Source organism: Struthio camelus, chromosome 1 (genome assembly GCF_040807025.1).
Source record: "Struthio camelus isolate bStrCam1 chromosome 1, bStrCam1.hap1, whole genome shotgun sequence".
In the NCBI taxonomy this organism is placed as follows: domain Eukaryota; kingdom Metazoa; phylum Chordata; class Aves; order Struthioniformes; family Struthionidae; genus Struthio; species Struthio camelus.
This window is the reverse complement of record NC_090942.1, coordinates 51,522,566-51,534,229: the sequence shown is the minus strand read 5'-3', so window position 1 is coordinate 51,534,229 and position 11,664 is coordinate 51,522,566. Positions and strand designations below refer to the sequence as shown.

Genomic DNA, 11,664 nt, shown 5'->3' with positions numbered 1-11,664 from the left:
GTCACCTAAGACCATGCGCTTCGCCCCTGGGCTCACCCGGTTCTTAAAGGCCACAACTTTGGCCTCTTCTCTGTATAAAATCATAGAAATTATGCCACAGCTGCAACCAAACCAAAGCGTGCAAAGCCTGCTGTGGCTCTGTGATGAAAGCTGGGTTTACAACAAAAGCCCAATAGCAGGTGAGTTCCACAATAAGCTTTGTCAGAAGGAAGAACTCTAATTAAGCAAAAACCAAACAAAGAACAGCTAATGCTCCTTTGTACTCATAATGCTCTACTAAGAAAGAGTGAAGAATCCACCCGGCTCCCACCAAAATTAAAGACATATTTATAAACAGAATTGTTTCTAACAAGAAGACAAATCTCATCCTTGTGTAACTGTCCTGAGGTCAGTGGAGAACCCCAAGGGATTAATTAAAATCAGAATTTCCATAAAAGTCTTCTGTGATGTGCCAGCTGCTCTTAAACAGGGAAGCACGTTTCTGAACAAACATGTTGTGAGATCAGCTCCTTTTTTTGGAGAAATAATACACTCCAGTACAGTTTGGAAAAAAATTAAAAACTAATGCACTTTGGATGGATTTTCAATTTTCATTTGGTTTGGGCATTGTTCTAGACATTCTGGAATCTCTTTTTTGGGGGGGAGGCTATTTGCAGAATAATTCTTAACTTGCAGAAAAAGATAAAGGTATTATAAGTCATTGGTTAAAAAATGTTTACTGTTTTGGTCAACTGTGCTCGGACAAAAAAGTCAGAATATGAAGGTGGTTTTAGCCTCAATTCACTTAATCCTTTGAGGCAGATTTCCAGTGCAACCATTCATGCTTACATATTTAAAATTATTCGAAAAATGGTTTGCAGCATTGATGTAAATTATACTATTGCTTTAAACAATTCTTTCCAGCAAAATGACTTCTATAGTTTCTCTTCAATTTAACACAGAACATCAGGTCTACAGAATTCTATTAAAATAATTTTAATGAAGAAATTTAGTCATTTGAAGGAATATTCTCACGACTTCTCTTATTTGTTGTGGCAACTTTATGAAGTAGCTCATTATAAATTTACCATATATCAATAATCCTGCACCGTAAGTGATTTTCCTTCAAATTTTCTTTACTTTTTATATAAATTAACTTTGTTTATGAGATCCCCCACAATTCCCAGAGCTTCCATTAAACTCTTGTTGACGTAAAAAAAAAAAATCTATTTCCCTTTCAATATGTCATGGTATCTCGCTATTTGTGTGAAATCTGAGTGAGCTGTATTGCACTGATGTTTTCTAACAGTGTTTCATTCCTAGATCTCAGACTTTTTCCAATTCAGAAAGTAGAATAAGATTATAAAATATAGTGAAACTGTCAGCGTGGGAGCAAAGGGTAGAACACAAGCATTAGTATATGGTAGCAACAGTAGTAATTGTAGAGCTCAGATTTTACCCCTTGGAAAACTGAAGATTGCAGCTTCTCTTTCAATCTCTAGTCTGCATCTTTTTGGAAGGAATGGAAACATCTTTAAAAAATACAGTTATGGGAAGACATCTGTGTATTCCATGAGGCACCACTGTAATATATGGCAAAGAGATACAAGAAGGACTGTGAAAGAAGGGACACCCTGCTGCCTATTTGTAGACCTATTTTGTGACACAACAGAAGATCTCTATAGAAACATTATATCCCACAGCACAGTTCCTGGAAGTTTAAGAACTGGCTGCAAACTCTTATAGCTGGTTTGTTACGTAAAATCATAATGACTTACTACTGGCTATTAATTTTAAACTGTAAGAAGCTCTGCTTTAGGAAAGCCTTGACTGGACTTCCAAGGACTTATTTTGCACAAAAAGAAAGCCAGGTTCTGAACTTAGGCCAAATCCAGAAGGCTCTTAGACTATATAAGGACCTCAGGCCTTGTTCTTCAAAACCGAGCATTTTACATATGCAACCTTTTCAGTATGTTGTTGGTTATATGCCTGCTGGCTTGCTGCAAATAGCAGTCTATTTTTCTCCAGGCGGAGCCTCATTTTTGGAATGACAGAGTATGATAGACAGGAGTCAAAAAAGCCTTGATCCAGTTGCCAGTGATGTTCAGCAGGAATCCTTCATGCCACCAGCTTTGGTTGGGTTAGCTCAGAAGGACAGGATTTTGAAGACCATCCAGTAATGGCATAACTGTGCTTTTTCCAGTACCTGTACGACTAACCTCCAAGGGAGAAGACCCCTGTGCTCCAGCACGGATAACATACTGCTCAACATCTCATGCCTCTGTGCATTTCAGGGTAGTGGAGTCAGCTGTTGGCCAGCACGAGAACAGCAGCCACTGTGCTGCAGCAGAACACAGCTGTCCACAGCTGCAACAAAAAATATATAACAGGGTTACTAGAGTCAATGCTCAGAAAGAAACTTGGAAGGCAACATTAGGCAACAGTCGTCCCCTCCTAGAAAGCATTTTGAGGTATCTCAGCCCTCAGCTGCCCCCCAGTTCTTTCTTCCTCTTTCTTCTTGCCTTTCCCATTTATCTGCCCAGGCCAGATCCTCCAAGATGCTGCGGGAATAGATACCTTTTTCAGCTGCACGCAGGCGGATGTTTTCACTGTTTCTGCAGTCACAAAGCACATGAGGAAAGACTGCAAGTGGAAAGGGATGAATACAAAATGAAGCCAAACCTCATTCATCATATCACAGCATGTCTTCGCATCTTGGAACCAGCTTGGTGCGGGAAAGAACAAGTCAAGGTACGACTGGTCCATAAACCCCCAAGCCAAAAATCTGAACATGGAGATCCACATGGAAGGATTTATGTGAGTCCATAAGCTGAAAACAACTCCTGGAAGGTGTGTATCCAGTACAATAATTTCTTCTTCAGTAGGACAGCACCAATACCTTGGCAGCTCCAGTAAACCTTCACGATAAGTTTGCACTTCCATTTCCATCAGTACCCTTTAAAACTTTCACCCCCTTCAATGTAACTCTAATTATTGCTTCCTAATAGCCACTCTCTGTAGATGTCTTTTTTATATTTCCAGCTTAGTTGCAGATCTTGCTTCTTTACCTTTTCCATTACTTTTACCTTGTGCTCATTTAAGGAATATACAGTAAACAGAAACAACAGCAATCCCTACTTCTAATCACTCAGTAAATTGTACAGCAATTGTTTGTCGGAAATTATCTTGTAGTTTCCTAATGTTGCTGGCTAATATGAAGAATAATTCTACTGCAAATCATAGCATATAAATACCTAGGAAACATTCAGCTGGAGCCTGTGATCATCAAAGATTCCTGTGCTGTGTACAGCTAAAATGTAGCCCACGTTTGTAAGTAACAAATTATATGATAATAGTCACCTAAATGGACTAGATGTCCCAGAACACATAATGGCAAAGGCTGATAAAAATGACTAAGCAAAAATGGCATGGAGAAGTACTGTTTATATGCAGTGACCGTATGCTTAAAATAAAACCAAAATAAAGTAGGATGCTTCTGTGCTAGCATTTTACAATCATTAAATACTCATATGACAAGTGTATTTTTGGCATGTTAGAAGTGTGCAGAGGCTGGTATCGCCAGCACTTGACTCAGGAGCAGCAATAGAGCCAGCTAATACTTTTCAAGCTAAGCAGAAGTACCTCTTACAACCCTCTTCCTTTTAACTCCCTACCTCTCCTACTGAATACTGCGAAGATTTGGCTTGTTCACTGCTAATTCGCTGATTTTTAACAGGAAAAATAATCTCTGGCATCTCACAAACATTTCAAAAGTGCAAAGTTATCTTTTTTGCCACCTCTGACTTCTTTTTTTACCACCTTCTTCTGTTTATGGTACATGGCCGTGAGGATCATCACTTTAGAACAGGCTTTGCGTGAACAATTTTTGCTGTGGAAATCTTTTTCTAGTAGCTTAGATTTCTGACTGTTTCATAATGAAATGCTGGAAAGGTGCCATCACTTTGAACAAAGTGGTTTGGATAGTGACTACATTTCTCTCAACTTCTTTTTGTATCAAATACTGCTCATCAGCACTCAGCACGCATCTCCAGTTTCTGGTTTACTGTCTCATGATAAACACCTCTAGTTTGTCATGGTATTATCATGTAAACAAGCTTTTGTAAGTGAGAAACGAAAAACTTTATTTTTTGATAAAATGAAAAATGGAGTATTTCAGATCACAGTTTCACAAAATAAGGCTTCTTGTTTAACTGATACAAGGTTCTGACACAAAAGGAATCTGATTAGAAATTGCATCTAAATTGCTCCCTTGGAAGGCTCAAACTTGGAAAACTCAGTTTCCTATAAACTAAAGCCTAAAGGCTTCTAAAGAAGAAGCTCTCAGCAAATGGACAACCTTCTTCTGAAAAATGTCTCCAAATCCCAAGCCTCTTTCAAGAACTTCTTTAAGAACTTCCAAGAACTTCTTAACTATGAAAGTGACTGAGCACTGGCACAGGTTGCCCAGAGAAGTTGTGGAGTCTTCTTCCCTGGAGATATTCAGAAGCCATCTGGACGGGATCCTCTGCAACGTGTTCTAGACGACCCTGCTTGAGCAGGTCGGTTGGACTAGACGACCTCCAGAGGTCCCTTCCAACCTCAACCACTCTGAGATTCTGTGATTCTATGAAGAAGATAGATCCTTCCCTTTGTTTTTTCACTCCAGTCACATGCTCCACATTGGACTGGCTGCCTATAATTTTAAATGAAAATACTGCTAAAGAAAATGCTATTCACCAAAAGAATTTCTATTTCACAATTATTTTGCATGGGTCTCAAAATAGCACCTTTAAAACCAGCAAAGCTCTTAAACACCAGCTTATTTTAAGCATGTCTGCAAAGCCTTTTAGGGCCAACAGAACTGTTCATACAGTAAAAACATAAGAGCACCTGCTTAGGTGCTCTGCTCAGCTTTAAGGCCTTAATCTTCGCATTTCTGCACCTGAACTTAGTGCGTAAAAACTTTAAAACACAAGCACTTTTACCATAAACAACATGAACGGGAAGTAGAAGTATTAATAAAAACTCCATGCAGATATCACGAACAGAGAATGCTGAAAGCACTGTGAGTAACAACCCGGGATGTTTTGATGGTCAATGAAAAGTGAACCTGATGCTTCTACAGTTTATATAAAACATACTATGGTAGCCCAGAAGGCGGGAGTGTTACAACTTCCTTTTGATGTAGCTGTTATGCCTCATAGCATCTGCCTCTTAAATCTCTGTAACGAGCAGAAGACATTTCAATAAAGTCAGAAATAACTACGCTTGCAGAGTTACCTGGTGTGTATATCCATTTTCAGCAGTTAAAGACGCCATCAGCAGTTCCTTTTTCTACTCACTACTTCTGATTTACTGGCTGATTTCGTTACTTCCTTTGTGCAGTTGGTGGGACATAATTATTTAAAATGGAAAAGAGAGAACTTCTAATAGAAATTTTGCTGCAGACAATTTCTACTTCATACTCACTTAGTTCACTAGTCTCAGACATCAAGGAAGATATACTGGCTTGCAGTGGGAATAAAAATGACAGAACTGTGATGAAAATAAGCAATACATAATAAAAGATCTATTACCAAATCATTCACTATTTCAGTCATGTAGTTTCTGTATTAGAAAATCAAAATAGAATTTGAGCCGTCACTTGCAAAATGCATCAAAGGCCCTTGTGACTGTAGGGAGCCAACACAGGATTTATTCTCCTTTTAAAGCAAACAGTCTCTCTGAGAAACAATGATTCAACCCATCCAGCTCCAAAAGGAGTGCTTTGTTTCAATTGCAGATGATTTAACCCCATTTTCAGGCTGCCCCTGTCAATTTCAAAATGTAAATGGTTTTGAAATGAGGAGTCCAGACATTTTCCATTGAAAATGTTTAGATTAAACTCTCCCCGCTGCCAAAAGCAGGCTTTGCTTTGCAGCGCATGTCGCATGCTTGGAATACGCGGTGCTGTGCAACTCGGCACAGCTTGCAAATTGACTCCAGCTCATTTACCTATCGCGTCGGCCCGTTTTACAATTCACTTACATATTATTTGCCAACGCTTAAATAGAAAGGGTGTGCATCTGAACACGCGTTTCTGCGTGTTAATTTTTTTTTTTTTTTGTAATGATGCGATTCAGGAGCAATATCAAATGCAGGGCAAGGAGAATGCAAGAGGAACTGTCCGCGTTCTTGTTTGGAAAACGGGCACCAGAGAGCAGCAGTTCCCAGGAGTTGAAGGACTGCGATATGGCACAGCAGCTCCCCTGGTAGCCCGCGTTTGTTATGGGAAACAGAGCTGCCACTTGCGCCTGGGGAGAACAGCACAGTTCAGCCCAGTTCTTTCAGCTTAAGGTAGGACTTTGCGTTATTAAAAATGACTGTGACCATTCTGCTGACTACAATTTTTATGTTTGTAGACTCAGCTCATCATCCCCTTCCCCTGCTCCTGTCTCTTTTGAGGCCTTTGGAGCCCTTGAAGCTTAAATGTTCGAAAGGGAAAGTGTTAATCCACATGTCAGACACGGTGCAGGGGAAGCCCAAAGTGGACATCCAGTGCCCCACGCGTGACCCCGGCGCTGATCCTTTAATGCCATTATAACCTGGTCAGGGACAGCTCAGGCTCTATCCTTAACGACATGATCAATTATCCCCCTTCCCCGCCCACCACACTCTTGTGTTTTCTACCAACACCGGCTAAAGTCGCCTCTGTCCGGGATGAGGGATTATCTCTCCCTGTGTTTTACCAGGGCACACTTTGACAGTTCTCACTTGGGCTGAGATCTTTAGAAGTTTGGGAGAATCTCACTCTTTATTTTTAAATCTGACTTTTTCCGCGCACCTGAGTATGGGCGCAAGCAACAGGCCAGCTGCCCTCTCGCCCCAGCAAAGCTCAGAAACTAATTGCTAAAGGGAACGAAAGCCCACAGGGAAGGTAAGGCTGAGACGCCGGGTCAGAGCAAGGGTTCGTCTATCCCATCTGGCCGTGGCAGATGCTTAGGGAGAGTATATGAAAAACAGGCCTTGTACAAGCCTTACTTTATTATATTTTCCCTGTTTCCGGAAATGAGTGGTTAGGGACTTTCTGGAGAGGGATGGTTGTGTTTAACAGCCACAGATCTCACCCCATGTAGTTGCCTGATCTTGATTTGGACCTATTTCGTTGTTAAACCTCCATGACATCCTGTGGCAATTCCACAGTTCTACCATGTGCTGTCGGGAAAAGTGTTTATTTTTCTTACTTTCAGATGTGCTGTTTAAGCCTTCTGCTGCATGATGTCCTAGTTCTTGTGTTGGGAAAAGCTGAACTGGTCTCCCTTCCTCTTCTCCGTATCATTCAGGATCTTTATACATTTCAGATATATCCTGTTTGGACCATCTTTTTTCCAGCATTAACAGTTTTCTTGTATTAATCACCTCTTTGCATAGAAACCTCTGGTCATTTTTTTTCACCTTTCTGTCTTGAGTTTTGAAATTCCTTTGCCTCCTTTTTGAGAAAAAAGTCGACCTCGTCTCTAAGATGTGACAGCACCATTAAAATAAGAGTGTTTTTTGTTCCGTTCTCTACTGCTCTCCTAGCCCATCTCTGACATTGTTTGCCTTTTTGATGACTAAGGATTGTCAAGCAGACGCCTTTGTCAACAGGAACTCCTAAGTTCTCCTAAGTCTCCAAAGCAAAACGAGCTGAATTTGGAGCTGATCATTGCCTGGGTACACTTAGGACTGCGTACCCAAAGTGCATTACTCTGTATTTACTGAGGCTGAATTTTGTCTTCCATTTTATCGTCTGCTCAGCATGATGAAAGCTTTTGAATTTCTGCAGTCTGTTTTAGTTTTGATTGTCCTGAATAATTCTGGAACACCAGTAAATTTTCTCCTCCCCGTATTCTTCAGCTTTGCTTGGTGATTTCTGGACATGCTGAACAGGGATTCCTGGGGTAGCTGGGAAACCCTGACCATTTATTCCCGCCGACCATTCTTTCTCTTTTCAGAACTTATTAATGCACAGAAACTTCCCCTGAAGTTAGGTCTTTTTAAGACTGTTTTGGAAGGGATACTGTAGAAAGTTTCAGGAATGCAAATGTAATATGTTGCTCAATCCCCCTTGTCTACAAGCGCAATGATTCTTTCAAAGAGCTGTACCAGATTTGTGAGGCATGATTTCTTTTTGTATGAACCCTGTTCACTCATCTGCAGTAAGGTGGATTTATTCACATCTGCTAATTTTGCTCGTTATTATAACTTCCATCAGTTTGCCTCAGAAGGAAGTTAGATTTACTATTCTCTGGTTTTCTTACTCCCCTCCGGAGATTATTGCAAACATTGAGGCCACATTTGCCATCTTCCATTCCTCAGGAACTGAGGCCAATGTAAGCGATGGGTTACATACTACCGTTAAAAGTTCAGCAATTTTATGTTTGAATTCCCTCAGATCCCTCGAGTGACTGTTACTTGCTCTTGGCAATGTGTTGCTATTCATTTTACTGATTTGCTCTAAAACTGTTCTACTGACAGTTCAGCTTGAGACAACTCCTCAGCCTCGCCCCTGTAAATAAAGAAGTTGTTGTGCAAACTTCCGTAAGCTTTTCTGTGCTGAAAGCTGACACAAGGAATGCATTGGGCTTTTTTTTTTTTTTTTTTTGCTGTGGCCTGACTTCTTTGGACATCTATTCTGTACCTTGTTTACTTGGCCACCCTTCCAACTCTCTGATAGGCTTCTTGCTTCTGGTGTATTTGAAAAGGCTTTTACTAGCTTTCATGGTATTTGCTAGTTGCTTCTCGAGATCATTTTAGCATGCGGTCTTATACTTTTGCATTTAGCTACCACAATATACATTCTAAACTATTTTCCTCATTTGGAGACAACTTCCGCTTTTTGAAGGGGATCTTTTCAATTCTAGTCAGCTCCTTTATTCTGGTATTTAATCATAATGGCTATTGTATTTCTGATTTTCAGGCTTGGTTTTGAGTTTGAGTCTCTTTTGAAGGTGAGTTACATTTACTGAAAGCCTCTGATATCATATTTAAAAAAAACCCTCCTTTTAACAAGCTTCCTCATCTTTGTTAATCCCCCTTCTTAAAGTGCAATGTTAATGTAATTGACTTTTTAACATTTTTCTCCTACCGTAACATTGAATGTTGTTATCTTAGCCACTACAGAGTGCTTTTCTGCAGTTACATCTTGAACGACGTCTTGCATAATGCCCACAAGATACTTTTTCTCTTGTACATCTCTAACTAGTTTTTTCAAGACACAGTCACTTTAAATATCTACAACTTTTGTTTCTATGTAATGCCTGTAATGACATTTGTCCGTTGTCATGGAGATGGGCAATGATTGAAATTTTCCATTATTTTTCCACTTTGGATCCTGCAGGCTCTTCTCACCATTGTGCTCCACTGGTGTGGACTATAGCCCTTTTCATATTTTATTCCTATTAACCCACAATTTCAATCCATAGTGATACCCCAGGACTTGTTGATATGGATGACTTATTCATATTATTTGGCTGCCAAAGCCTTCTTCAGCACACATACTGTTCCTCCGCTGGCACAGTCGGCTAATTCAGCTTTTACCTCAGTGTTCCCATTGATTTCCTTTTGTTCCTCCTACTGTCTCATGTAACAGTGTCTTCGTTTACAACTAGGTATTTCTGTTTGTCTGTGTCTGGTTTTAGACCATCAGCTTTTGCCTACAGGCATCACACATTTTTGTTCTTAGTCTCACTGAATGCTATATTTGATTGGACTTCATTTGTTCTTCAATATTCCCCAAGGATTTTACTGAATTCTTTTGCACACCTTTTTTTCTAGAAGACAGAGATTATATTACTTCCTCCCCAAAAGATTAATCATCCTAAATTTGGTGCACGTCTTCATTTTTCACCTTTCTTCCAGTCCTACGCGTCTCTAATTTTTTAAAGTGAATTTTCATAAACTTTGTTCCACATACAAAACAAAGTACAGAAACATATTAGGCTGATATCAATGAGGCTCTGTTTATAAACTGGTCTGTTCAAATAAAGATAGAAATTGTATTCTGCCACAAAGTATCCTTGTTCTTTTCTGATGTATTTGATTACTGAAAATAATCTAGTAACAATTCAAATGTTCTCCATGGCCGCAGTATGACCTTATTTAATAAAATCTGACCTGCTTACTGAAAGGCAATGCAATTAAAGCAATAGCAGTGCTGAACTCCATTGTAAACGCATGAATCTTTTGGAAGTTTTAGGAAAGAGCAAATCACGTTATGGGGGCACAAGGCAATGCAAATTACATCTGAGATGGCATTTCCAAGCCGTTCATTCTGACCCACAGAATCCTTTCCTTTTCTTTTTTCACCCCAGTGAAGCACGCTACCTAGCCGAAGTGCTTTTATTTTAAGAGCTTGCCTTGTAAAGCTTCCCCGACTTCCGTGGAGTAGCCCCCATCCTCGCAGTCACTCTGGTCCAGGGCGGGCGCCACCAGCACATCCCCGCTCAGCCAGGGAAGTCGGGTGCTTGCTGCATGTAAAAGGTAAAAATTATACATAATTACCTTTTTCCTGGCAATTTTTAGTTGCAAAATATTTGCAATAACAACCAATACTCTGTGTGTGTGTGTGTGTGTATACATATATATACATATATACACATACACACTCTGTGTGTGTGTGTGACTATATATATACATACACACATATACATGCACACGCGCACACACACACACACACACACACACACACACACATAATGTATGTGTGGATATAAAACATACAGAAATACACATATAAACTTGTGTTGGCCCTTTCTCACAGAAAATCACAAATTGTACTTTGAAGAGGAGAACAGAAAAAGAAGTAAGCTTTTCCTAGATACTGGGTTAGCAGTGATACACAGCAGAAGGAGGTGAAGAGCAGCAATGATATTCGAAAATGTCAGTAAAGCAAATAATCAATCCTGTAAAAATGTCAAGGAAAAAATTAAACACGCAAGCTAAAGAGCGTTTCACAAAGAAGGATCTTTCCCTGCTTAATAACGAGCCTGAGGAAAAGTTTCCAGATGTCAATTTTTTTTTTTTTGGTAGTAATTTATTTAATTTGTTCCTGGATTTAGTTCATTTTAGGCTACTCTTACAAAAGCTGTAAATGTGTGTGTATGTATAACCTTCATATGCATACACACATTCATTTATCCATCTTTATATCTTCAAGAACAATACTTTCTCACAGAAAATATGCTTTTATAATTTAAAGGTAAACCAAACCATGTATATATTTAGAAAGGTCCAGGAGTGTTATTTTGCTTTACGTGCCAAAGCTCCGAGGCAATACCTTAAACATAATTGTTGAAGCTTGAGGCAGGTGAGCCTAGTTGTTGGTTACTTCGAGAGGGAAGAAAAAAAATCCTGGATGCTCCACGAAAGCCAAACGAGTGTGCAAGCGAAAGGAGAGAAGTGCGGAAGACCAGCACAGCACTGAAAAAAGGGAAGATATAGTTCCCTGGTGCCATTCGACCGGACTCTTACCGCCCTTTCGTGCTCAACTCTCTCTGTATTTTAGACGTTGTCCTTACGTGGTCCATCGGCAGCAGCGAGTCCCGAGGCTGCGATATGACTGAGATGTTTGTATGGGATCACTTTCAGCGACAGCTAGGAGCAGTTTTTCCAGCTCCTAAGTGGGGGGGTTGATTATAGCAGTAGACATTGCATTGACAGAAATCT

General features: G+C 39.9%; 1 long non-coding RNA gene across 1 annotated transcript; it reads right to left on the bottom strand.

Annotated features, from left to right (window-relative positions):
- Positions 1–3,597: 3,597 nt before the first annotated feature.
- On the bottom strand, positions 3,598–11,463 carry LOC138066697 (uncharacterized). Its single transcript, XR_011140091.1, has 3 exons — positions 11,276–11,463; positions 10,356–10,466; positions 3,598–4,672 (listed from the first exon to the last, which is right to left on the bottom strand). It is a non-coding gene; the product is annotated as an uncharacterized lncRNA (long non-coding RNA).
- Between the last annotated feature and the right edge of the window lie 201 nt (positions 11,464–11,664).